Consider the following 24,643-nt stretch of genomic DNA (forward strand, 5'->3'; position numbering starts at 1 on the left):
ACATTGGGAGTATTAGTCATCTGAGCATACAATTTTGGGGAACCTTTTAGACAACTTGGACCCTAATCCTGTATGTTTCATTTCCTATTGGTGGTGATGTCCTGCTGAGTACATTCAACTTTGTGGCATACAAGTTCACGACAGCAGCTCAAGTAACATAGAGGATGACTTGTTGAGCCATTGTATCATTTGGAGTTCAACCAGAGAAGCAGAACTAGTAAGATAAATGTATATACATATACACACATACACATACACACACACACACATACGGAGACAGACTGGCAGAGAATAAAGCTACACACACACACACACACACAAAGGTAGAATCTATTAGATAAATTGGCTTACATGTAGTTTGCACTGGCTACACAAACCCAAAGCCTCCAAATCAGGCAGAAAGAAAAGGAAAATCGTGAGATTGGAATTCCACTGTTTGCTTCCTGAACAGCTAGGAAGATATTTATATATGGTGCATGTGATATTATTTGCAGTCTCATTTTTTTCAGATACCCAGCCGGCCCTTCTTTCTAGGGCTTCTGAATATCCAAGAAAAGGCTGAAGAGCCAATTGCATGGTTTGCAACTGTGGCTGCCCTAAGTCTGTCCACCATTTTTCAGAAGCAGCATTTTCATTATGATAATGTTCAAGTAGAATTTTAGTGTATTGTCCAACTGATTCAGTGCCAGGGACACCTTGATCAGTAGCTACTGCCAAAGCTACCTGCTTGCCAAACCATTTTGATGATCACTCCAGCCTCACTGATTATTGAGTGACTACTCCTAATCTTGTTTCTTGACCTCTTTCTTGACTCCAGAATCCCAACAGTCCCACTGCTATCAGACAGCCTCGTTCAAGGATAACACTTTCCACCTCTAGTCTTGCCTTATTGAAGAGTTTCTTCACCACAGCTCCTTACAAACACACTAATGCATCCCTAACATGATGTTTCTCAAAGTCATTTTCAATGGATTTTTCCATTATTATCTTTAATGTATTTAAACATAGGTGAGCCATTAGTACTTGATAAACCCATGCCATCTTTTTAAACTCTATAGGCTTGTCTAATTTTTCTTCTGTAAAACTCAAGAATTTTTGGCATCTCAACTTCATTTCACATAAGCCACTCATATCTAGTCTTCAGCAAACAAATTCTAGGCATTTGCCAGTCTAAATTAGAAATAGTTTATCCTCCTGGACTTGAATCTCAGGTCCTTTCAGTCAAACTGAGATATATCTGTAGTTACATAAATGGTAGGATGGAATACAGAGAAAAATAGGCATTCCCTTGGAAAATTACTGATTACATCATTTTCAAATAAAGCAGGAAGTGCCTCACCAGCCCAGGGGAGTAAGTGGCTGCTAGAACCATCTGGTGACATTCTGTAAAACTGGGGGTTCAGCGTATTCAAAGTCAACTAGATCATTTCAAATACTCACATTAGAAATTTTTATGTTACACTTTTCCCCTATCAATATCCATGTTTTTACTCAAAACCTTGGCAAAGATCTGAATTCTGCCTGTGCTTTTTCATCAACATCACCACTAGTCTCTGGCTCTGACTTTTTTATTATTATTATTGAATTCTAGTCAGTTTACAATGTTGCATCAGTTTCTGGCACACAGCATAGTAGTTCAGTCATACACATATATGCATAGATTTGTTTTCCTATTCTTTTTCATTATGGGTTACTACAATATATTGACTATAGTTCCCTGTGGTACATAGAAGAAACCTATTGTTTATCTATTTATAGTAGTTAGTATCTGTAAATCTCAAATACCCAATTGTAATACCCAATGCCTAGAAGGAATGTAAGATATTTTTGAGGGTAGCTGTAGAAACTTCCTGGTTCTTTGACCAAGATTTGAACCAGGATTTGATAACTTGCCTCTATCATTTCTTGCTTCATGCTTTCCAGTTCAGTTGGAAGCAGAGCAGCTCATCCCACTGCCATTAATTCTTCAAAGAAGGTCATAATTTAATAACTCTTTTACCATTAAGTGTTACAGATTACCAGCATTCCAATCCCTACCACCAACTAGACTACCCCTACCTTCAGCCCAACCCAGTCAGATAAAGAATCCCAGCTCCTGGTACCTTGCCTGAAGCCATTCTGGGATCAGTTATTGTATCTTTCAAAGTTTTTAGCAGAAAATAACATAATCTCTCACAGCTCTACTATACAGGGAGGAATTTATTACAATTATCTTGTAGATTTTCTAGTAATCCAGATGCTAGATGATAGGGGCAGGAAAAAGAGGCTTTTAGCAAAACAGGACTCAACAAAAACCCATGGTCCCTTCTGTTCTATGATGATACTATACTCATGCCACCAAATTTTTCCAAAGAATCAGTCTGTGCTTGTGGCTGCCTCTTCATAGTTTGGACTTCTTCTTTCCAAGTCTTACATGGTGCACTTGCTTAGTGGAATTTAGGTCACACACAGAAGCCACACTGAGAACTTTTAGCTTTCTAGCCTCTAAAGCACAGGAGGATACACCAAAGGGGACTTAGAGTTGGCATTGTGTAAGACAATCTGCACCATCTAGGTAAAGTGCTTCACCAGCAGGAATCCTGATGTAGCAACATTAATAAATATTATTGAAATAAACTGAACTCCTTTGAGAAGTCCTTCCAAAACCATGCTTGGTTAAATGTAAGTTATCACTCTTCTGCATGCTTTTATGATTTTCCAACTCATCTACAGGTGTAAATCTGGCATTTTCCTTGCCCCCCTCCCATTAATGTGAACTCTTTGAAGACTGTGTGATGGACTTCTTTTAGGCCCCATGGTTCTCCCAAGGGCACGTTCAAGGACATGAGAGGAGGAACATAGCTCTGACTTCAGACATCTAAGCTGACATTCCTGACTTATTCATGTTAGTCAGTGTGTCATCTTGAGTAAGTACTCACTTCTCTGATTTTAGATTTTGTTCCCTACAAACTGGCAACTTATAAACCAGATGATATGTTTAAAGCAGTTAGTACAGTCCTAGGAATTACAAAATGTTGTATGAACAGATGTTCTGCTAGAGAATTGATGGCTAAAGAAATTTTGTTTGTTTTAGATTTTGTTGTTCCCTTTTCCCTCCTTTTATGCTACAGAAATGCCATATTTTTCATTTTATAACCTAAGATACAATATTACATGGAATTATGGAGAAGTGTTACACTTACTGGTAGGTTTTGTTTGACTAAATCTTAAACTGTCCAACTGTTCATAGAAAGGAATGTTAAAAAAAAAAGAGAGAGAGAGAGAGGAAAAAACCTTTGATTTGTGAGGATTTAAAGAAAATGTACCATCCTTCTGGGAGAGGTGGTCACCAGAAGGAAAAGCAGGTGATTGTTTTCTAGGTGTGAAAGGAGCAGATAGAGGCATGAGTTCTGATCTAGTACTTTGAGGCCAGGACTTGATATATGAATTTTAATAGTTGATTATTAAGAGCTGTGATCCCGGGAACCCAAAGAAAGATGACCCTTGCACTGGGGGATGGAAGAATCTGTCTCTTTTAAAAACTATCTTTCTGCCACAGAGATCTGAAGGAGTAGAAACACCACCAGAGCAGAGGGCTGACACGGTGCAACAGACTAAGGTAACAGTCACCAGTTATGACACACTTCAGGAGTGGGAAACTGGCAACTTGGACTTAATCATGCTAAAACTCCTTTAGAATTAGAACTGAAAAACTCCCTAGAATTTTCTGACAGTTCAACAGAAAAGGAGAGAGATACTGAAATTCCTGGTTTTACAGAGATGAGAGACTGCACAATTTATTTGGGGGGGGGAAGAAAAAGAGATGAGGATATGCTGATACAATTAAACCTGTGGAGCAATTCACACCATTCACTTCAACTTAGCATGCCTTGCTTTCTCTCCCAGAGCTTCTGTCTTGTCAATAAATGTCTGGGCTTCAGATGTGTCATCAATATTGATGGATAATGCTAAGTAAGATGTTATAATTCCCCAGTGTTCTGATATTATATACAGAAAACCCTAAGGACTCCACATAAAACCTATTAGAACTGATGAATGAATTCACTAGGGTAGCAAGATACAAGATTAACATACCGAAATCAGTTGCATTTCTTTACATGAACAATGAAATATCAGGGGGAAAAAAACCCTTTAAATTTTCATCAAGAAAAATAAAATACTTAGGAACAAACTTGACCAAGGAGGTGAAAGACCTAGATGCTGAGAACTATAAAACACTGGTAAAGGAAATTGAAGATGATTCAAAAAAATGGAAAGACACCCCATGCTCTTAGGATTGCACTTTGCTGTGCAGCAGACACTGACACAGCACTGCGAATCAACTGTACCTCAATTTTTAAAAATCTTAAAAAAAAATAGTATTAATTCCCCAATGTTCTGCAATGCTTTCTGCTTTTTTCTTTTGGGTGGGGGTTAGGGGTAAATTCACTTATATTGGGAAAAGCCTTTTATTTTAGAACTGTTCTTTAACATCTTCCTAACTCAAGCGTATAGTTATTTCTCTGTGTATTACAGTTATTTGAAACATTTTAGAAATATCAACAAAATCAAAACACCATGGACTTTCAAGGACAAATGTGTATTACTTCATATTGTGCTCAACACCTAGCACTTTGGGGTAATTGATGGGATTGGGTGGTTTAACCAAAAAAAAAAAAGTTATTGGCAATTTTCAGAGTCCTATAGCAAACTGTGGGAGTCTTCAAACCAAGAGAAATCCTAAAATCTTAATAAATTTTATATACAAAATTATGACACTGCCTCCTTCTCAGACTCAATGGATTGTCCAGTGGATCTGCATATTTAGATAAGTCATTTGTAGATGTCTGTGTATTCAGTGATCTCTCTCTCCCTGTCTGAACTCCTGGAGCTTGCTGCTTGCACAGTTCATTAGGTGAAAAAGCATTCTAAGTGCCTTGAGACACTGTGTTATACAACCTTGATTGCTCCTCTCCTAATATAATAAATTCTGTGAGGAAGGCCAGTACCTGAACCAGGAGACTAAATGCGGGGAACACAAAATATAAGGCGCTGTCCACCACAGTAGTCCGCCACCCTGGGAATGTCAAAAGCAATGCCGAAATTCTTCAGGAGTCAAAGTACAGCTCTGACCATTATCCCCTGAGCAGCCCACAGGTCCTCCTTTCCTTGTTCTTCTCCAGTGTGTAACTCATCTTCTGGCTGGGAAGAACTCCATCCCTGCTTCTTAGGTTTATTACATGTCCACTTTCTTCATGGCCGTTTCATGATTTCTTACTGATCTCAAACCAAGACTGTACAGTTATTTTATCGTTTAGGTCGTCCTGATGAGCAATTAGAGCTGTTGCTGCCAGACTCGTTCTCTGGCTTCTGAGTTCAAAATGAGCTTGAGACTCCCCCTTTCTATCTTGAATGTGGCCATTAAGGGAGGTTAGAGTTAGACATGAGAATTAGCCAAAATGTAGGATTTAGTAAAAGGCCAATTACACACATGTTGCTTCCTCTATTGTAATAAACTGACCTACTTAAAGGAGAGGAAGTGTCCATGTCTTAAAAGATAAAAAAATCATCATGCCTCTCATCCTAAATATTTTCTTTCTATTCTGGCCCCTGTTCAATTTACAACCTCTTTTCTTAGTTTTTCTTTCACAGCTGAACATTATAAAAAAGTCTTCTTTGGGGGGAGGTAATTAGGTTTACTTATTTGTTTCATTTTTAGAGGAGGTGCTAAGGATTGAACCGAGGACCCTGTGCATGCTAAGCATGCGCTCTACGACTTGAGCTACATCGTCCCCCCTCCCCCGAACATCTTCAATGAGGGCTTGTGTTTGCTGTCTCCACTCTCTAGGTCCCCTAAAATGGCTCTTCCATTCTCACTGGTTCCCAATATGTAACAGATGCACTCTTGAGTTAGGATTATTTAGGAAAGTGGTATTTACAAAGGGAATATTTATAAGAGATGGTGTAATACCCTGGGGTTAGTAACATAGGAGCTACAAGCAATGACCACTAGGCCCAAGGGAGGGGCGGTTAATGAGACCCAGAAGGAGAGAGCTGTGTAGACCTTGAGAAGTGTGGTGATTTTGGACTATCCCATCTAACGTGGCCTCACAGCGGTTGAGCAGGGAAATAAATATATTGACCTGTCTCTCCTTCCTTCCAGTCTCTTGTTGGCACACCTCATTGGACAAACCCACTAGAAGCCAGGCACCAAGAGAACACATGGATGGTCAGCTTTTTGAGACAAAGGGCAAATTAAGAAGAGTGATGAAAAGTTGACATGAGAGTGGAAAGACACCAGGCATGTTTACCTCCTTATTACATTGGAACTACACCCATGGAAAGTCTGCCCCCTCTAATGTTCAAACCCAATGGCCTCTAGTTTCATTTACATGCCATCTATTTGCCTCTTTTCATCTGGATCCCATGAAACTCATTCTTTTTTTCTTTTCCTCTTCTTTAAAAAGTGTTTTTAATTGAAGTACAGTCAGTTTACAATGTTATGTCAGCTTCTGGTGTACAGCATAATGTTTCAGTCATAGACACACATACATATATTCCTTTTCATATTGTCATAATAGGTTACTACAAGATATTGACTATAGTTCCCTGTGCTATACTGCAGAAACTTGTTGTTTATCTATTTTATATACAGTAGTTAGTAACTGCAAATCTCAAACTCCCAATTTATCCTTTCCCACCCCCTTTTCTCCCTAGTAATCATGCTTGTTTTCTATGTCTGTGAGTCTGTTTCTGTTATGTAAATAAGTTCATGTGTGTGTGTGTGTGTGTGTGTGTGTGTGTGTGTGTGTGTGTTTAGATTCCACATGTAAGTGATACCATATACCACACTCTTGATATTTCTCTAAACCTTATCTTGCTTATAAGTTTCCATCCATAAACCTACATGTCCTTTCCTGGCACCCCATCCATTTTCCACCTGCCCTTTAGCACTTCCTCTCCATTTCCATGGCACGCTTCTGATATGCCTCTTGTGTATAATCTGTTTACCAAGTCCTCCACCACACTAACATCCAGCTTGTCCTACCAAAGAACACCTCTTGCTGTGACATTTTCCCCCTAAAATGATTTGAGCTCTCCTTTTTGTCCACAGGATAATCTCCAATCAAAGTCTAGCTCCTGTCAAGTTTTCACCCCTCAATTTCTGCTCTCTTCCCCCACACCCTGTGGTCAGCCAGACTATTTCAAATTCTCTAAGCACATTCATACCATTAGGATTTGAAAAAAACTGCCCATTTTGTCCATTGCTTTTGCCTCCTTTCTGTGTGATGCACTGGTTTATCCTTCTAGACCCAGCTCAAATGTGCTGTGATCAGTGAGTTCCACTTTGCTTCTTCCCAGGAAGACTTGATCCCTCCCTCTGCTTTGCCCCAAGAGAACTTCCATGGCCTTTTCCCTCATTTCTATCTACTTTGCCACTGAATAAGCCATAATCATTCCTCCCTGTTATGCAGTGCTTAAGGTGGGAGCACTGCTTCACTTATCTTTGTACCACTGAAACTTATCAGAGCATCTGGCAAATGGAAACGTCTCCCCAAATACTTGTAAAATGAACGAGAGATGACTGGCTTGACAGATGGCCCTCTAGCTGGTGTCTGAAGAGCCTTTCTCCTGTGGATCAATAGTTACGTTCATATGTAATAGGAACTGTAGTCAGACAGAGTCCTGGGAAGAAGTGGCATGAGACAGTTCAGGTGCTGCCTGGCTACAGGACAGGGTAAGTGTCCTTCTATGGCCATTTTCAGGCCTGACACTCCAGCACTATGTGGTACAGGGCTTAAGAAGCCTAATAATGCTAAATCAAAATGTAAAAAGTTGAAAGTTAGGAATGCTGGAGTAAGAAAAGAAGTCTCTCTACATTTTTATGTAGCAGGGGTCCCAGTCTGAGTCAGAGCAGAAGCTAAAGGAAGTGTCTCCATCAGAGAACCAGAGCAGGGAGACTTGGGAGACAGACGGCTCCTGGTGTGCAGGCGGTCAGCCCGGGACAGAAGATTCTAGTGAGTCTGGTGCCCTGAAGACTAATGACACTAGGAGCTCTGGAGGCAGAACCTTTGGAAGGGATGTGAGTAAATTTATGGCAAGTGCGAGCAAAAGTGGCAGCAGGCATTGGGCTGGAGAAGGACAAAACAGGCAAAGCATGAAAGGGCTGCTCGTGAGCCCATGAGAGATGTCTTGGAGGATCCTGGGACAACTTGGTGAGATTCTGAAGGCATTTAGATATTGGCAGATGAAGGTAAGAGACCATGCAATAAAGTCAGGGCCATTAATGTAACTCTATACTTGAAGTCTTTGTAGGGTACCTCACAACACCGTGCTAATGAGGGTAAAAGGGATTTTGCTGTCATAGTTCAGGGTTATATTGGGAGCTCCCTCCATATGTGTTAAATGCAGGACTGGAATAAAGACATCCATCTCTTGGCACATAACAAGATCTCTTTTAAAGACTACATGGAAGAGAAAAGACTTTTCTTACTATCTGACCATGCTTTGGAAAATAACCAAAGAACATTCAAAGGTTTAGATTCCTGGAAATGGAGCACAGATAATGAGGATGTGAGAGCACACATTAAGATAATAGGCATGTATGAAGAGCTAATATAGGTTTTTTGTTCCATACTGAGTTTGAATTTACTATAATTTATTCTTTAAATAGTATATTGTTTACTTAGAGATGCTTTTAAGATGTGGAACCAGCTAAAGGGAACTATTTAGACACAGAAACATGTTTATTCAGACTTGACTTCAGAGTTATCTCTTACAATAATGAGAAATGAGAAAAGTAAATTATTTCCCTAATACAGAACACCAAAGATACTATCACTAGTTAGATCATAAGATATTATGTAATAAAGAATTTGGCTGGCCTCTGTCCCTGGCTGCTGGGAAGTAGCTTCTAAATCTTGGGAATTTTTGGAGTGATGGGAGTGTCTCTTATTGATGGTGGCTCCTGACAGTTTATGCTAATAAGGTGACTTATGGTGGGGACCCTACATGGCTTATGCTGATGAGATGACTCAGGATGTGGACTGGCCACACCTGAAAGACTAAACATGCAACTAGAAAGTTGGGGCTCTGAGCCAATGTGATACCAGCATGACCTCTGGGAAGGGAAAGTGGTCAAGAGACTGACTTCAGCTGCATGGCCAATGACCCAGTCATGCCTATGCAAGGAAACACTGATAAAAACTCTGAATGCCAAAGCTTGGTTGCGCTCCCCTGAATAGCGCTATTCTGCACATTGTCACATATCTCTGTGCCGGGAGGGTAACACATTCTAACCCCATGGAGAGAGGACAAGGGGCGCTCTGCATCTGGGACCCTCCCAGACATTGCCCTGTGTGTCCCTCCTTTTGGCCAGTCCTGATTGGTATCCTTTACAACAAAACCGTAATTGTAAGGATAGCACTTTCCTGGGTTCTGTAAGTCATTCCAGCGAATTATCAAACCTGAGGGGTAACGGGGTAGCCAGCTGGTCAGCAGTGAGGGTAGCCTGGTTGCGGGAAGTGAGAGCAGACTTACGGAGGACTGTGCCCTTGACCTGTGAGGCCTGGCCTGGTTCTAATTAGCGTCACAAGTCGCTGCAGCTATCAAACTTTGGCGTAGCCTAGTCTCATATATCACACTCTTACTAACATATTTTGTGCTAGGTTCACAGCATGATAACATCTGTAGTTAAAGTTCATGACTAGAAGTGCACAACACCATGAATGTAGCTCCAGTTGATTCAGCCATTCCTAATGTCATCAATGAGAAGCCACGTGCTTTGCACAGACTGTGGCAAGTGCTGGGCTATTCTTTAAGAAACCTTCAGTCCTCATGTATTTTAGCTCCTCTCATGTGGCATTCCCTTCACTCCTTCAGCATTCTATTTCACTTGATGCTTTCCCCTCTGTACCACTGGTGTAACTAAATGAATTTCTCTCTGTGTGTTTTTTATTCATGACTAGCATTTCATTCTTATCACAGGATCACAGTGGAAATTCCTTGAGAGCCTTAAAAGTACTAAGCTCTGCCATCAAAGAGTCTAAGCAAAACTTCTGCTGGGCTCCTGGCACATCTATCTAATCCACCCAGAGGTTCTTCGATGGCTTAATGTCTTTCATCGACACGTGAAACTTTATTTGAATCAGTAGATCTAACATGACCCATTTCCTTCTTATGACAAAAATATTTCCTTTATAGGATTTGAATTTAGGTTACAATTGGCAGACATTGTGTCTCATAACTACTAACGTGCCACCCTTCACTTCCTGAATTGCCAACCACATTCTTTCTAACAAAGGATCACAACCCTCTTTAAAGAAAGCACCTAGGGATTACGTTCAAGGGAAAAAGGCTCAAAAATGTTTTATTTCTTCTTTCAGTCAAAGAGCATTTTATGCTCAGTAAAAATAGGTTAAAAACAGCTTGAGGTAGGACCGGTGTTGTCTGTCAGCTGCCGTCATCCACCTTCATGCTCTGTAACAGGATGTGCACACCCTTTCATTGCTTGCAGATGCTGCATGTAGGCATGAGTGATCACCACTGAGAACCTCATGGTCTCCAGAAATGCACACTACATACCGCATTTGCAGAGTGAGTGATAGAAATTCCCTTTAAAGTACCTAAGGTTTTGTCCAATTTAATTGGTTCCACTTCCTATGGCTATGAACAAAGTGAGCACATCCAGTCTCACACACTTCAGATTTGATTAAATGGCTTTCTTTCATTACCCCTTAAGCTATGTCCACCACGTCAAATTGTTTTAGTAGTTATTAATAGTTAACGTATTTCTTTTGCTTTCCCTACAGTTGTGGCATTGGAGTTCAATGGGGGCAATTCAGCCCACAATTTTTGCTGTCATTCATTTTCTACCTGTTAAAAGGGGCTGTGGCTTAGCCAGCACCGTGAAAGTACACCATCCCGCTGTCTCTCCCTGCTGACCCCGTGTCACAGCCTGACAACAGATGGGCTTGGTACTCAGCGCTGTGTATGTTCAAACTGCCTGAAAAAAGCTATGTGATTTTTGTGGAAATGCCTGCTGTTAAAGGAGGAAATCATACACTCTTCTAAGCATTTGAATATAAAGGAAAAGAGAAGATGTCAAATCAATGTAGTAGGTTGAGTAATGATTTACAGATACCATAAAGCATAATTCTTCATTACTTTCAGACCAGGAAAGGACCTCTCCCACTTGAGAAGCTTATTAGCAAACCCAAGGATCTTCTCTGCAGAAATGCAGAGCTGATACATGTGCATGTCCATAGACATTTTTGCTTTTAGTTTTAGGAGTTTTTGGTTCTCCAGAAGCTTATATGTGAATCAATTTAGCAACTAGGATATATATTTGCATGCTATATGTAACATTTTTATATCATATTATATGTAAGTTATAAAACAAGGGTGGTTAACTAGGATTCATGTATAGGTTCTGCAGAAAGAAGAACCATATATGTGTGTGTGTGTCTGTGTGTGTGTCCATACAAATGCATAGTTTTTTTACACAAATTGGTAAGTTTCAAGTGAGAAGTTGGGGCTGGGTCAAAAGACAGTAACAGGGCTTCGGGCTTTCCTCCAGTTACTAAAGTCTATCTGTGGAACTCTAGAGCTTAGAGGAATTTAACTGAAAAAAATCATTCTATTAACTCTATTAAAGAGATCATATAGCAATCAGAAAGGGCGTTGGCCAGCTATGGAGGTGTGGCAAGATTCGCAGAGACAGGACTTTTTTTTTTGGTTCTATTTCACCCCCACTCCATGCCCCCCCACAACTAGGAGTCTGATTATACAGCAGAGAAGGGGACTCTGACAAGCAGCAGAGGCACCAAAAGCATGTAGAAAAGAGGAGCGCCACGTAACTCCACAGGAGGGAGAGTCACATGTGGAAATGACACTTAGCTCAGCTGGGAGAAGGTTTTCCTCTTACGTACCTTCCTCTGCTTCTTAAACATACATAACTTGTTACCTGTACATTTAATTGTCTTTCCTGACAGCTCTGCTAGTTGTCACAAAACCACAGTCCTACTGGGACACACTATCTTAGCCTGTTTTACAAAACAAAATAAAAACAGGAGGATGAGAGTTGTAGGATCATGTAAATAGGTAAATGCTAAGCGAGTTTCTGTTCCTTAGACCATTTTAAGTATGGAGATATAAGACACAAAATCTTGAGAAAAAATTTTTTTAATGTTAAAAATCTTTAAAAAGCACACATGGGACTTCTCTAACATTTTTTGCTGCTTCCTGTGAATCCGTAAGTATTTCAAAATAAGAAGCTAAAAATGAAAGAAAAAAAAATTACAACATGCATCTTCCATAACACATTTGGAAAATACAGAATGATATTTTTAAAAAGCCATATAAGTATAAAAAAATGCAAGTTTACCTATAAACTGGAACACAATTGTGAAGTGGATATTGTCTTAAGTACCTTAAAATGTGAAAATTTAAACACTGTTTTCTAAAAAAACAGGAAAATTAATAGAAAAAGCATTTAAAAGAAAAAGAATTCCCTTTAAAAGTCTAAAATGTGTATCTTTGGTAGACAAAACATTTTATTATTGTTTATTTATTATTATTATTTTTAATTTAAAGAAGGTAATTTTGTTAACAAAACTAGGATATCAATGAAAAGTTTTCAAAGATCAAATGATTAGGAACTATTTAAAAGGCTAATCTATTATATGCTATACACAATTTAAATAACTAATAAAAGCTTACTCAGGCTTACTCTAACATACAACCTACAATCTTCCGGTGAAATTATTACTCAAAGTAAAACTGTTTCCTTAAGCACACTATTTGACCAATGAACCCTGTGGCTAAGCATTGGCAAAACATCATAACATGACAAAGGATACATGAATATAGGTAGTGAAATTTTTCACCGTTGGGTGTGCAGACTAACTGAACTCACAAGCACTTCTTTCCGCCAGGATATGCAACAGGTCAAGTGTACAATGCATTTAAGGATTCATTATACTTTGACTCAGATTTCTCTATCAATGTCTACAATGTGTATTTAAAGAATTTAATAAACAATAAATGTTGAAGAGGTAGGAAATACACTACTAAATATCATTTACAGAAATGACTTTCTTTACATATATACGGTAGTTCACCAGGAAAATGACAAATTTTATCTAAACTTTTGAATAATAATACCACTTTACATTTAACAAACTATCTCATTTGATCCTCACAACAACCCCATAGACAGCAGAAGTTATTACTCCAGTTTAATACATAAGAATGAGGCTCAGAGGTTAAGGAACTCGACTGAGGTCATTTGGACGAGTCCTAGGACCCAGATCCTCTACCTCTTGGCCACTATTTTTTCCATCACCCAGGCTACCTCATATTTACCATTTATTAAAATGCAAACCACTATATAATTTCCTTCCTTCCACGTTGGTGGAGGTGAGGAGGGTACCAGAGCTCTAGCAAGCCAATCCTTCTCTATTCCACTTGAAATTTTAGTACTTAAGGGGATATTAGTCATTCATCTTAATAGTGACAAGAAGGATGTGACAGGTCATCTTAGTTGAGAATTATGCATATCAGTAATTCTGTATGTAATCCTACTAAGTAATTATTTTCTTAATCCTGATAAAAGTATCCTTTTAGAAAATTCTCTACAAACAATATCAAAAGTAGAATGGGCTTTTTCATTGAAAAAAATCTGAAACCAAATTTTAGTCCTATTACTCAATAGCTGTACAACTGTGGATACATTTCTTAACTTCCTTGAGTCTCAGTGTCTTTGTCTATAAAGTGAAGATACCACCATTGGCCTCTGTGAGTTGTTAGGTGGATTCAATGAGATTATATTTGTAAAGCATTTAATTCTTAGAAAAGGCCCAGTTCACAGAATAGACCAGTTCTGTTAGAGAAACAAACATGCAGACAGGTAGTGCTCATAGGTAATGTCATTTACCTGGACTTTACTAATTTAGCTTCTTATGTGACCTTATTTCTTTTCTCTCTCAAATATCTGAGGCAGGACACACTATATCACTCTTGTAATCAGGGTACCAATTAAAGTGAGTGCTGGATTTCAGTCCTCTTCTAAGCCCTTTAGTTAAGGAATATTATAATCAATTATTCGACTGTCTTAGAATTGGCTATATTCAAACCTTATACTATATTCAAAGCTTATACTATTTTTGCTCCTATGCTTTAAGTCTGCTATCATTCACTAGTTTGAAATAAAACTAATAACAGTAAGCCAGTTTCACAAGCCATGATACACTGAATTCATGTTGGGTGAAAAGGGCAGGAAGTTTCAAGGGGTGAGGGAAAGGACCTAACATTGAGAAATTACGTATTCAGCAGACCATCCATCATGCACTAAAATGACTTTCTCTCTTTTAATCTTCCCAGGCATCATTCTAACCAAGATTCGCACTGTTTTACAGATTATGCAAGGGAAGCTCAAACTCTGGCTCGCTCCCCCTTGTTCAAGGCACTCTCACCTACAGAAGGCTCTCGCTCAGCTCAAGGCCTTTCCTCTGAATGCTCTCCTGACGCCTGCAAGGCCGTCTCCTTCTCCAGTCTCACCTCACATAGTGCCTGCCCTCATCATCTCTGAAGCAGGGCACACCAACCACTCCAGCCTCACTCCCTTCACAGAACATAAGTGGTCAGTACCCACCTCCTTCCTGTGCTGAAGGGCAGGGATGCTCTTCCTTATCACTCCTGTATCCTGAGTGCTCAGCACAGAAAACGATGCTGGCTTAACGAGTGGACGAACACACCTGCCTACAGCCATTCAGCAAGTTAAAAGGCATGGCCTGGAAACCAATTCAGATGAATCTGTCTGTAAACTCCTGCACGGCCCTACCATAACTTTTTTTCCATTGGTGGGAGGGGAGGTGCTTTGGGCTTGGAAATCGATCATTTTTATATTTTAAAGGAAGTATGGAACTACCTACACATGTATTTAATACTACAAAATAATTAACCAGAGTTTCAAGAGCTCTTACTTCACCTTTAAAACCACAACTCAATTTGGGAAAACAAAAACCAACCAACCAAACAAAATTCCAGTACATGTATGATGCTCCTGAACAATCAAAAAACCTCCAAACTATCGAGTAATTGGATTGGAACCTGCACCTATGGTTATTTAAGGCCAAAAGAAAATTTAAGTTAAACACATAATGCATTTTACTTAACAGGCTTACTTGTAACATTCTGTTCTTTTGTAAGATGTCTTCAATTCCCGCATACATCATACACAAAAACCTTAAAAGCAGCCATGGGATTTTCATTCTGATCATGGTAATCATGTTCTTTCTTAAAGAAAGATGACAAAAATACACTCAGTCTGCTGCGTTTCACTATTAAACCATGAATTTGCTGACAGAAATCAACTCAGGTAAGATGCCCAGTGCGGTCAGATTCCAGCACTAACCACAGGCATTTTGCTCCCCTGCCCAGAGGGTTTAATACTTACCACTGAGTCCTCCATCCTCGGAGAGTCCTGTCCCTCTCACTCGTAGCTAAGTCAGTCCCAATATGAGGGAAAATAAGCAGGCAGCAGCTAAGAGAAACATCCACAATTGGTGGGCACCGAAACCCCCTGTTGGGGACACCCCCTCCGTTTAAATTGCCGGAGAAGTTCCTCCTCAGGCTCGGAACGCTTTGGTTTGTTACAGGTGTTTTTCACGTAGGTGTGATTGGAGTGATTGGTCCTCAGTGAACTGGAGGCGGCCACCGCCGCACTGGGAGGGAGGCTGTTGGGAAAAATCCACCCTGAAGGCCCCACCGCCGATATGATGATTGGTCTTAAGGAGGGAGCCTGTAGACGAATTCAAGGTTGAGTCCATGTCGGCGAGCGGCGTTGGCAGGAGAGGGGCCAGGTGCTCAGCGTTAACACAGCATCTAGGCGCGGGGCTGGAGTCCAGATGATCACACCCTCCTCCCTGCGCCGCCGCTGCCGCCGCTGCCGCCGCCGCCGCCTCGAGGTCTCGGCTTCTGTCCACAGCCTCGGCTCCTGTCTACACTCCCAGCGTGTGTCTACACTCCCGGCTCCGGTCTGTACTCCCGGCGGCTCCTCTCTGTCGTGTATCGCGATTCCTTCTCTCCCGGAACTGAGGTCGCAGCCGGCCGCCGGCCGACGTCGCAGGCAGCAGGGAGAGAGGCTCATTCCGGCCCCGCCTGGGCCGGTGCTGGGAACGGGAGCCGTCCTTGAACACCCGTCCGCTGGAGGCCACGTCCCCGGGTCCCCTTCCTCCGAGCCCGAACAGTCTTCCCGGCAGCTGTAGGGAGCAGCCCACTGCCATTCACCGTCCGGCCGGACCGCAGCGGCTCCTCGGCCTCCGGGACCCCGTCCTCGCCGCCCCGCCCTTCGTCCTCTGCCGCCCCGTCTCCCCGCGCCGGGCTCTGCAGCTCCGGAGCCGCCGGCCTCGGGCCGCCCGCCCCGAGCGGGGCTTCCTCCGCGCGGCCGCGTGGCTGCAGGTCACCGCGCTGGCGGCTAGGGGGCGCCGACGGCGGCTTGAGCCCGCGCGGTGCTGGGGCCGAGCCCGGTCCTTCTTCCCGCCGCTGGCCCGGCCCCGGGGAACGGCCTCCACCCCCACTCGGCCAAGCTGGAGCGCCACAGCACTCTGCTGCCGGCCGTGGGGCGCCCCGGGGGTCCGTAGGGGAGGTGGCCCGAGGCCGGCCAGAACCCCCTCCCCGGAGCGACAACCGTGGCGGCCGCCGCGTTACTGTCATCGCTGTTACGCATCTTGGTGGTGGTGCTGCTGCTCTTCCTCTAGAAGCTTCCTTGGCTCCTTGAGGAAACAATAAATTTATACTATGGACCATTCTACAAGACAGCTTGCTTGACCTCTTCAGCTATCAATATTATGAAGGAAAAAAATAGGCAAAATTATAAAAGACTAGAGAGACATGACCACCAATATAAAGTGTTACATTTGAGTGAATTCAGAATTTCTCAAAAAGCTGTAAAGATATTTACTAATAACTGGGGTAGTATGAATATGGTTGGTATATTAAATAACATTTTATCGATGTTAAACTTTGGAGGTAAGACAAAAATAAGAGCAAGTGAGAGAGAGCGTGTGCACAAATGGGGGGAAATGTTCAGAACTGGTAAAGCCAGAAAGCTATTTGGCTGTTCACTAGAACCATATTTACACTTTTCTATACAACCTTTCCCAGCAGACCTCCTCTCTTTTTCGCTTTTTGAAATCATATTTGTTGCAACATTTTTTACTCATTACTATAGTCATCTTAGTGTGAACTAGCTAATCAGATGCTATAGCAAGTTTCTATCACACGTTACTTGGAAATGGCCCAGCATTAACCTGGCCTACCTAAGCTGTTGGCTGGTTTGCTACTTCTGGATTTGATTAATTGCAAAGGTGGATAACACAAACACGAAGGGATTGTGTCCCTCATGGAATGGATTCCTTTCATTTTGTGAAGCATAAAGCTCTTTGTTAGCCTATGATGTAGAAGGTAAGCCCCATTTTGGCTTTAATCCTGGTTAAGGAATAAGAGAGGGGAGTAAGGAGTAACAATAAAGAACGTTGGCATTACCGCAATGGACTGAAGCAGGAGGGGCTGGAGGTGAGGTGAGATGAGTCAGCTGGTTTGTCCTGCATGGTAAGGAGACTGGAATTATGACAGGAATAAGGCTCAGCCTCAAAGGGTTCTAAGCATGGCATCACCCAGTCAGAAAGAACTGGAGGCAGGTCAGACTGAGGTCACAGAGATGGTTAGGAGGCAATGGAAACAGTGCACACCAGGCATGATAAAGGTGGAACTAGATTCTTAAGGGTGGAGCAGAGGGGACTGGTATGAGGTACACGTGGAAGATGAAATTGCCAGGGCTTGGTGCTTTATTGAACTCAGCAGAATAAGGTGAGGAAATTGTGGAAACTCTTGGGATTTATTTCCCATATAACATATTTAAATGACATAGGTACAGTTTGGTTTAAAATGTTCATGTATACTGAAGGCCTGAAACCACTTTATATGCAAAGATTTAAATTTATAATGAAAATTATGTCATGAAGTATATGGTTTTAAAAATTCATTCAAGGGGTACATGAACAGAAAAAAGGTTGAAAGAACTTTTTAATTCTCTTTTTTTTTTTTTTTGTATTTTCCACTGAATCATAGAATAGGGATATAACACCTAAAGAGTTTCTAGCGATTTTCTGATTGAGATTTACTTCTATTTCTTCAATAATATATGTCTACATGTTATCATTTTTACCTATACTTTTCCTATAAACATATGCCACGTTAAACTTTCAATAATGGTGCTAAGGAACTACTTACAATAGCCAAGGCATGGAGACAGCCTAAATGTCCATCAATGGATGACTGGATGAAGAAGTGGTATATTTATACAATGGAATACTACTCAGCCATAAAAACTGACAACATAATGCCATTTGCAGCAACATGGATGCTCCTGGAGAATGTTATTCTAAGTGAAGTAAGCCAGAAAGAGAAAGAGAAATACCACATGAGATCGCTCATATGTAGAATATAAAAAAAACCAAAACATAAATACAAAACAGAAACAGACTCATAGACATAGAATACAAACTTGTGGTTGCCAAGGGGGTGGGGAGTGGGAAGGGACAGACGGGATTTCAAAATTGTAGAATAGATAAACAAGATTATACTGTATAGCACAGGGAAATACATACAAGATCTTGTGGTAGTTCACAGAGAAAAAAATGTGACAATGAATATACATATGTTCATGTATAACTGAAAAATTGTGCTGTACACTGGAATTTGACACAACATTGTAAAATGATTATAATTCAACAAAAAATGGTAAAAAAAATAATAATGGTGCTAAGGAAAAAGCGATGTTAGACAACAGCTCTTACAAAGTAGTATCTTAGTTAAGAACTTTCTTTGTTTCCTCTCTCTGTTCTTTATGATTTGTGAAATAATACTTTGAACTTCTAACCTTCTGGTAAATATTAAGGTTTAACAACCCAGAATGCAAAATGGCAAATCTAATAAAATCACTCCCTATAAAATAATGTAAAAAGCCCAACAGTGAAACTCACTTCTAGAATATGACAAGCAAGGATAGGGCTTATCCCTGAGAGTGGCAGTGGTAGGAGGGAAGCACCAGGTCGTCAGGGATGGGAGGTGAGGAAGTTGTTTAAAAACATGTAGCTTTGAATTTGCCAGAACTAACATTAATGTATTTTTAAAAGGTAAAATTAATTTTAATACTTGTTTGACTTAATTCACTGTATGGAAAATATTATTATTTCAACATGTAATAAATATACAAACTTGTAAATGAGATATTTTACTTTGTTTTATTCCTTGTCTTCATAATCCAGTGTGTATTTTATGCTTCTAGAATAACTTGATTTGAATACTAAATTATTAGTGAAAATACCTTATTTTTTTTAGAATTCATGACATTTACAGTTGGGAAAGTACATTCACATATCCAAGTATTCCAAACATGCATACAAGCTTTCTAATAACTTAAGTATAAACTTTTAAATTTAAAGTAAAGTTAAGCAAAACTAAAAATTCATTTCTTATACTGCTAGCCACATTCAAGCACCAAACAGCCACATGTGAATTTGTTTTTCCCTCCCCCTTACCCTGAAAAAAAGAAAGCAGGAGAGCACTGAAAATGTTGAAGATGACTGATGAACACACAGGGTCTAACTGCACTATTTCTTCCCATAATAAAAAGTTAGAAACAGCCAGGCTCAGCTGCAGGAAACAGTGAATGACGGACAAATACTGAATGCAAACAAATACATTCAAACGGGTGAGCCTGGATCAAAGACCCTGAACACAAGTGATCATCTCATTGTGAAAATGATCCAGGTCTGGCTCTCCATCCACAGCTCTGAGGAAGGTGGTACACGGATGCATCTAAGACCAGCTCCATCCAAACAGAGCCAGCCCCCGACATCACTAAAAGCAGCGCAGGTCACCCTGAAGAGATCACAGTAACTCTGAGCAATCCTTACTGGAACATGTATGTTACAATGAGTAAGTCTACCGAGAATAAAGAGACCGGAGGTCTCATGTTCATAGAAATAGTATTTGTCCTGTTATTAGATTCTGTGCACTGTGTTACATGGTGATATAAAAACGTGAAATCTGAACAGTCTGCAGAATTACTGTATGCACCCTAAGGAAGCTCACAAATGAGAGACGGTGAGAGAGGCACGTAGCCTAGCAGATAAAACAGCCCAGACAGCGCACATAAAATTTAGTAAGTTATACACAATATTATGAGAACACAAAGGAGGGTGTGCAGGATGAGCTTAGACGTTAGGAAGACCTTCTAAGACCAACTTTTAATCCCTGGGGGATGGATAGGAATTGGGTGGAGAAAAAAAAGTTTTAAAGGGCATCCCAAGCAGAGGAAACTGTTTGCAAGGGTGCAGATGTGTGAAGGCCGAGCTTCTCTGAGGGGCTACAAGGACTGTGCTGAATGAGTGGTGGTGTGGGGACACTGCAGAGGGTGCCCAGAGCCTGTGCAGACAGGAGGAAGAGGCCAGGGCAGGTCAGGGCAGGTCGGGAAGGGCATCCTGCACTCCCAAGACGTGTAGCTGCTGTCTTGTAAGCAGTGGGGTGTGTAGCTGAAGGATGCAGAGGGGACGGGATGAGAACTGCATTTCAGAAGCATAATGCCTGCGGCACCTGGAGGACCAGGGGAACGGGGCAGACTAAGCTAGAACCCGGGAAGGAGCAGCACATTTCTTCACTTAAAATTTAAACCACTGATGTAACATCCAGCCTGGTTCACTGCACAAACCTGAGTGGATGAGTGTGGGATGGAACCTTTAGCATGTAAGCAATGACAGTTAGCAGGTGGCTGAAGGGCTGGCCACCTCTGGTTGTCACGCTGGGTTCTTCAGTCGTACAGAATGACTGCCACACAGGGTTCTGACAGCCTCTCACCTTACACTGTACGGATCCCATCCTCACAGATTTCACATCCACAGACTGGTAGGTGAGCCACAGGCCGCTGTTTATGTGCTGTATGTAGTGCACTGAGTCCCCGTACTTTATTTCTGATGTCCCTATGCCATCAACTTCTTTCCTCACCCCTACATCCAATTTTTCCTGAGAGAGAGACAATAAAAAAGAGAAGCAACAGTTTAAAAAAATACGAGTTTATAACATCAAGAGAACTTTGCTGTAAATGTGAAAAATGCAACCAACTGATGGCCTCAGAAATAAGGATGGTCAAAATCTCCTCTCCTAGCAGCTCGGTCTCTACCGGAACCAAAGCAGGAGGCTGCAAAAGTACATCTCACAGTCCCGAGTTATTCACACTGCTAGAAGCTTATTTCAGCCTCAACACAAAATTTTACATTGCTTCATGGCAAACACTAAACCAGAGATATTAAAATTGGTAGTTGAGGCTTCATATTCTTTCCAGATTATTATTTTTATTATTGATGACTAACAGTATAAGCATGGGGACAGAAAACCCAATTTTGAGTACAATCTCTGCCCCTTATCACCTCTGTGACCTTAGGACAAGTTAAGTAAACATTTTTAAGCCTCAGATTTCTCATCTGTAAATAAAGCTAACAAAAGAATCTCCCAGCTAGCATCAGAAAAAATGACTAATGGATGAAAAGTTTTCAGCGAAGTCCCTAGGCTAAAATAAATCCTTCAATGAATTTTAATGATTTTGACCATGAAAACAGTGTTGATGATGGTGATGACGATCTCCTTCTTCACAAGGGTGTCAGGGATAATGATGATTTCTTTCGAACTAATCAAAGCTACAGTTCAGTTCCCACCACTGTGGTTTCCAACCTGGAGCACAGGGGCGTTCACTCCTAGAGGGCTGCCGCGCTGAGCTCCCTGTACTATGAGGGAACAATCGTTCCGCTGATACCAACTGAATGTTTCCCTTAAATCCCTACTTATTTTAATGCTCCCACCTTCAATATGCTCCCTTTCCATTCTCCCTCCCAGGCTTCATTCTGATCTTCAAGAACTCTGTATGTCTTCAAGTTCTCTATAGTTCTTAAAATAACAGCAACAAACAAACAAACAAAACCCCCCAAAAAACTAATGTTCTACTGGTTGCAATACCTCCCACTGTGGCTTCTTACTCTTCCTCTTGCTCTAACATTCCTTGTTCAACTGACTTTAAGTTTCCTCTATGTCTTTGGCTATTTGACTGTGGTTTGAAATTAGTAATAGTTAAACAACTGTTTTCTAAGATTAGGTTGGAGTAAATTTTATGTCTGTTACACAAAAAGGGACAATTCAAGTAAGACAAAACTTTGATAGATTTCTCATGTCATTTTCACACTGTACTAATAATTAGTAACTCCAAAATAATTATGGGTAGTCCATCAACAATTGAAAATTAAAATTTAAGAGTTGAAATTCTTTATGTAAAAAGGTTAAAGTCATACAAGAAAGTGAATACAATTAAGTTAAACTGATTTAACCATTATGCAAATAATTTGAAACACTATTCTAAGAATCCACAATGAAACAGATAATAAACCATTCCAATTTCATTCTATCAAACAAGATAAGCTACTAATCTACTTCCATCAACCCTATAAATGAGAAAATTAAATTCTAGGGAAAAATATAACAATGCAATTATCTCCTCAGAATCAAACAATAAGCCTCTAACATTCACACTTTTCATTTTCTTTTATCCAAGGAATTAGTTTGTAGTCTATTTATAAGCCTCTGGATTGTGTTTTGAGAAGTCACAGTTACTAACTGCAAAGTTATGCTTTGTGTGCTTTTTACTGAAGTAGTTCACATCACTCTCTGGATTAGAAGTTGTCATTGTGAAACTTCACAATAACCATGTTTTTGTAATTACTCTGATCCTCGAGAACTGCTTGAGTGAAATGGAAGCAACCTAAATGTCCACAGAGAGATGAGTGGATAAAGAAGATGTGGTGTATATATATATGTATGGTGTATGTATATATGTGTGGTGTATGTATATATATATATACACACACACACAATGGAATACTACTCAGCCACAAAAAGGAATGAAATAATGCCATTTGTAGCAACATGGATGGACTGGGAATTATACTAAGTGAAGTAAGTCAGAGAGAGAAAGACAAATACCACATGATAGCACTTATATGTGGAATCTAAAAAAATGACACAAATGAATTTATTTACAAAACAGAAAAAAAGACTCACATAGAAAAGCAAACTTAAGGTTACTGGGGGAAAGGGGAGGAAGGATAAATTAGGAGTTTGAGATTAACATATCCACACTCCATATATAAATTAGATAAAAAACCAAGGATATACTGTATAGTAAAGGGAACTATATTCAGTATCTTCTAATAACCTATAATGGAAAAGAATCTGAAAAAGAATACATATACATATAACTGAATCACTTTGCTGTACACCAGAAATTAACACAACATTGTAAATTAACAATACTGCTATTTAAAAAAAGGTGACATTAGAGGAAAAAAAAAAAGAAGTGTGTTTATTTGATGTTTAAAAGAACATAGTCCAGTCACATTCTTTCCTTTTTATAGTTCCTATCATTTTCTGTAGCTCAGACTTAGGACAAATTCAGGTGAAAATAATCAAGATGCTCTGACCAACCACTATGCGGTAAAAGCATCTAACAGAAAATTAGCCTGTATTACTAGAAATAAAGTGTCTCAGATTAGGCAAGTAATATTCTTAACAAAACCCTGTATTAGCCACTCTATATTGGTTAGTGGCCTTCAGCTTTGGTATCACCTTTTAGATTTATTTCTCTTTTGACTTTTTCTGGCTTTGGGAAATGATGGAGCAGTCAGTTGGGCTAATCCTCCCATAGATAAAAATTGTAAAACTTGGAAGAAATATTTTTCAGAATCTCTTTGAAGGCACCTGAGAGGGAACAAAGGCATAGAGAAAGTGGGCAGCAGACCTTTCTGAAGACAAGAGTAGCCAGGTGACTTATAAGAAGCTGCCTTTGGCTCGGGGCATGCCCTGCGCCTCTGCCTGCAGCTCAGGCAGGTGAAAGCTGCTTACTGACACCTCAGGTGTCAGAGGACACACTCTGGGGCTCATGAGCAGAAAATCAGATGAGCTAATTCCTGGATGAGAGAGGTAGCCACAAAATCCATTGATAAAATTGGCCCAAATTCTTGCGCTATATCATGCATGCTCAGGGGAGGCCAGGTTAACGGCAGCAGCTAGAAACGGAAGTAACTGAGCACAAACAGTACAAGCAGCTGCCCGCGGAACTAGAGAGAAAGGAACTGGAGTTTCAGTCCGGCGAGGTTAACCACCTGCCAAAATCAAAGCTGCTCTTCAGGGAAAAAACTACTCACAATCTTACCCTTCAAACAATTCCACTCATGAAGGCTTGGAAAATCTAATTTTCAACTAAGTATCACAAGGCTTCCAGAAGTGTAAAAGATCAGCCTGGAACATAATAAGTGATATTTTGGCACTGGGCACACCAAACTGGCTCATTTCTAAGTCAAAGCTATTTCTGAATAACTGTCCTCATTAAGTGATCTCTATGCATTGGCTATACGAAATTACTCATTAAGAAATTTAAACTCGTCCTGTAGGATGATGTTTTTATTACACGGACCAAGTTCAGAGAGTCTTCTAGCATTAACTGAAATCTTCCTTAAATGTATCCAAACTATTCTGCCAAGTGGCTGAAGGGAAGAAA

General features: G+C 40.5%; 1 pseudogene; it reads right to left on the bottom strand.

The window, feature by feature from the left end:
• Positions 1-17,456, bottom strand: part of LOC123616999 (inner nuclear membrane protein Man1-like) — an 82,296-nt pseudogene extending 64,840 nt beyond the window's left edge.
• Positions 17,457-24,643: the final 7,187 nt, after the last annotated feature.

This window comes from Camelus bactrianus, chromosome 20 (genome assembly GCF_048773025.1).
Source record: "Camelus bactrianus isolate YW-2024 breed Bactrian camel chromosome 20, ASM4877302v1, whole genome shotgun sequence".
In the NCBI taxonomy this organism is placed as follows: domain Eukaryota; kingdom Metazoa; phylum Chordata; class Mammalia; order Artiodactyla; family Camelidae; genus Camelus; species Camelus bactrianus.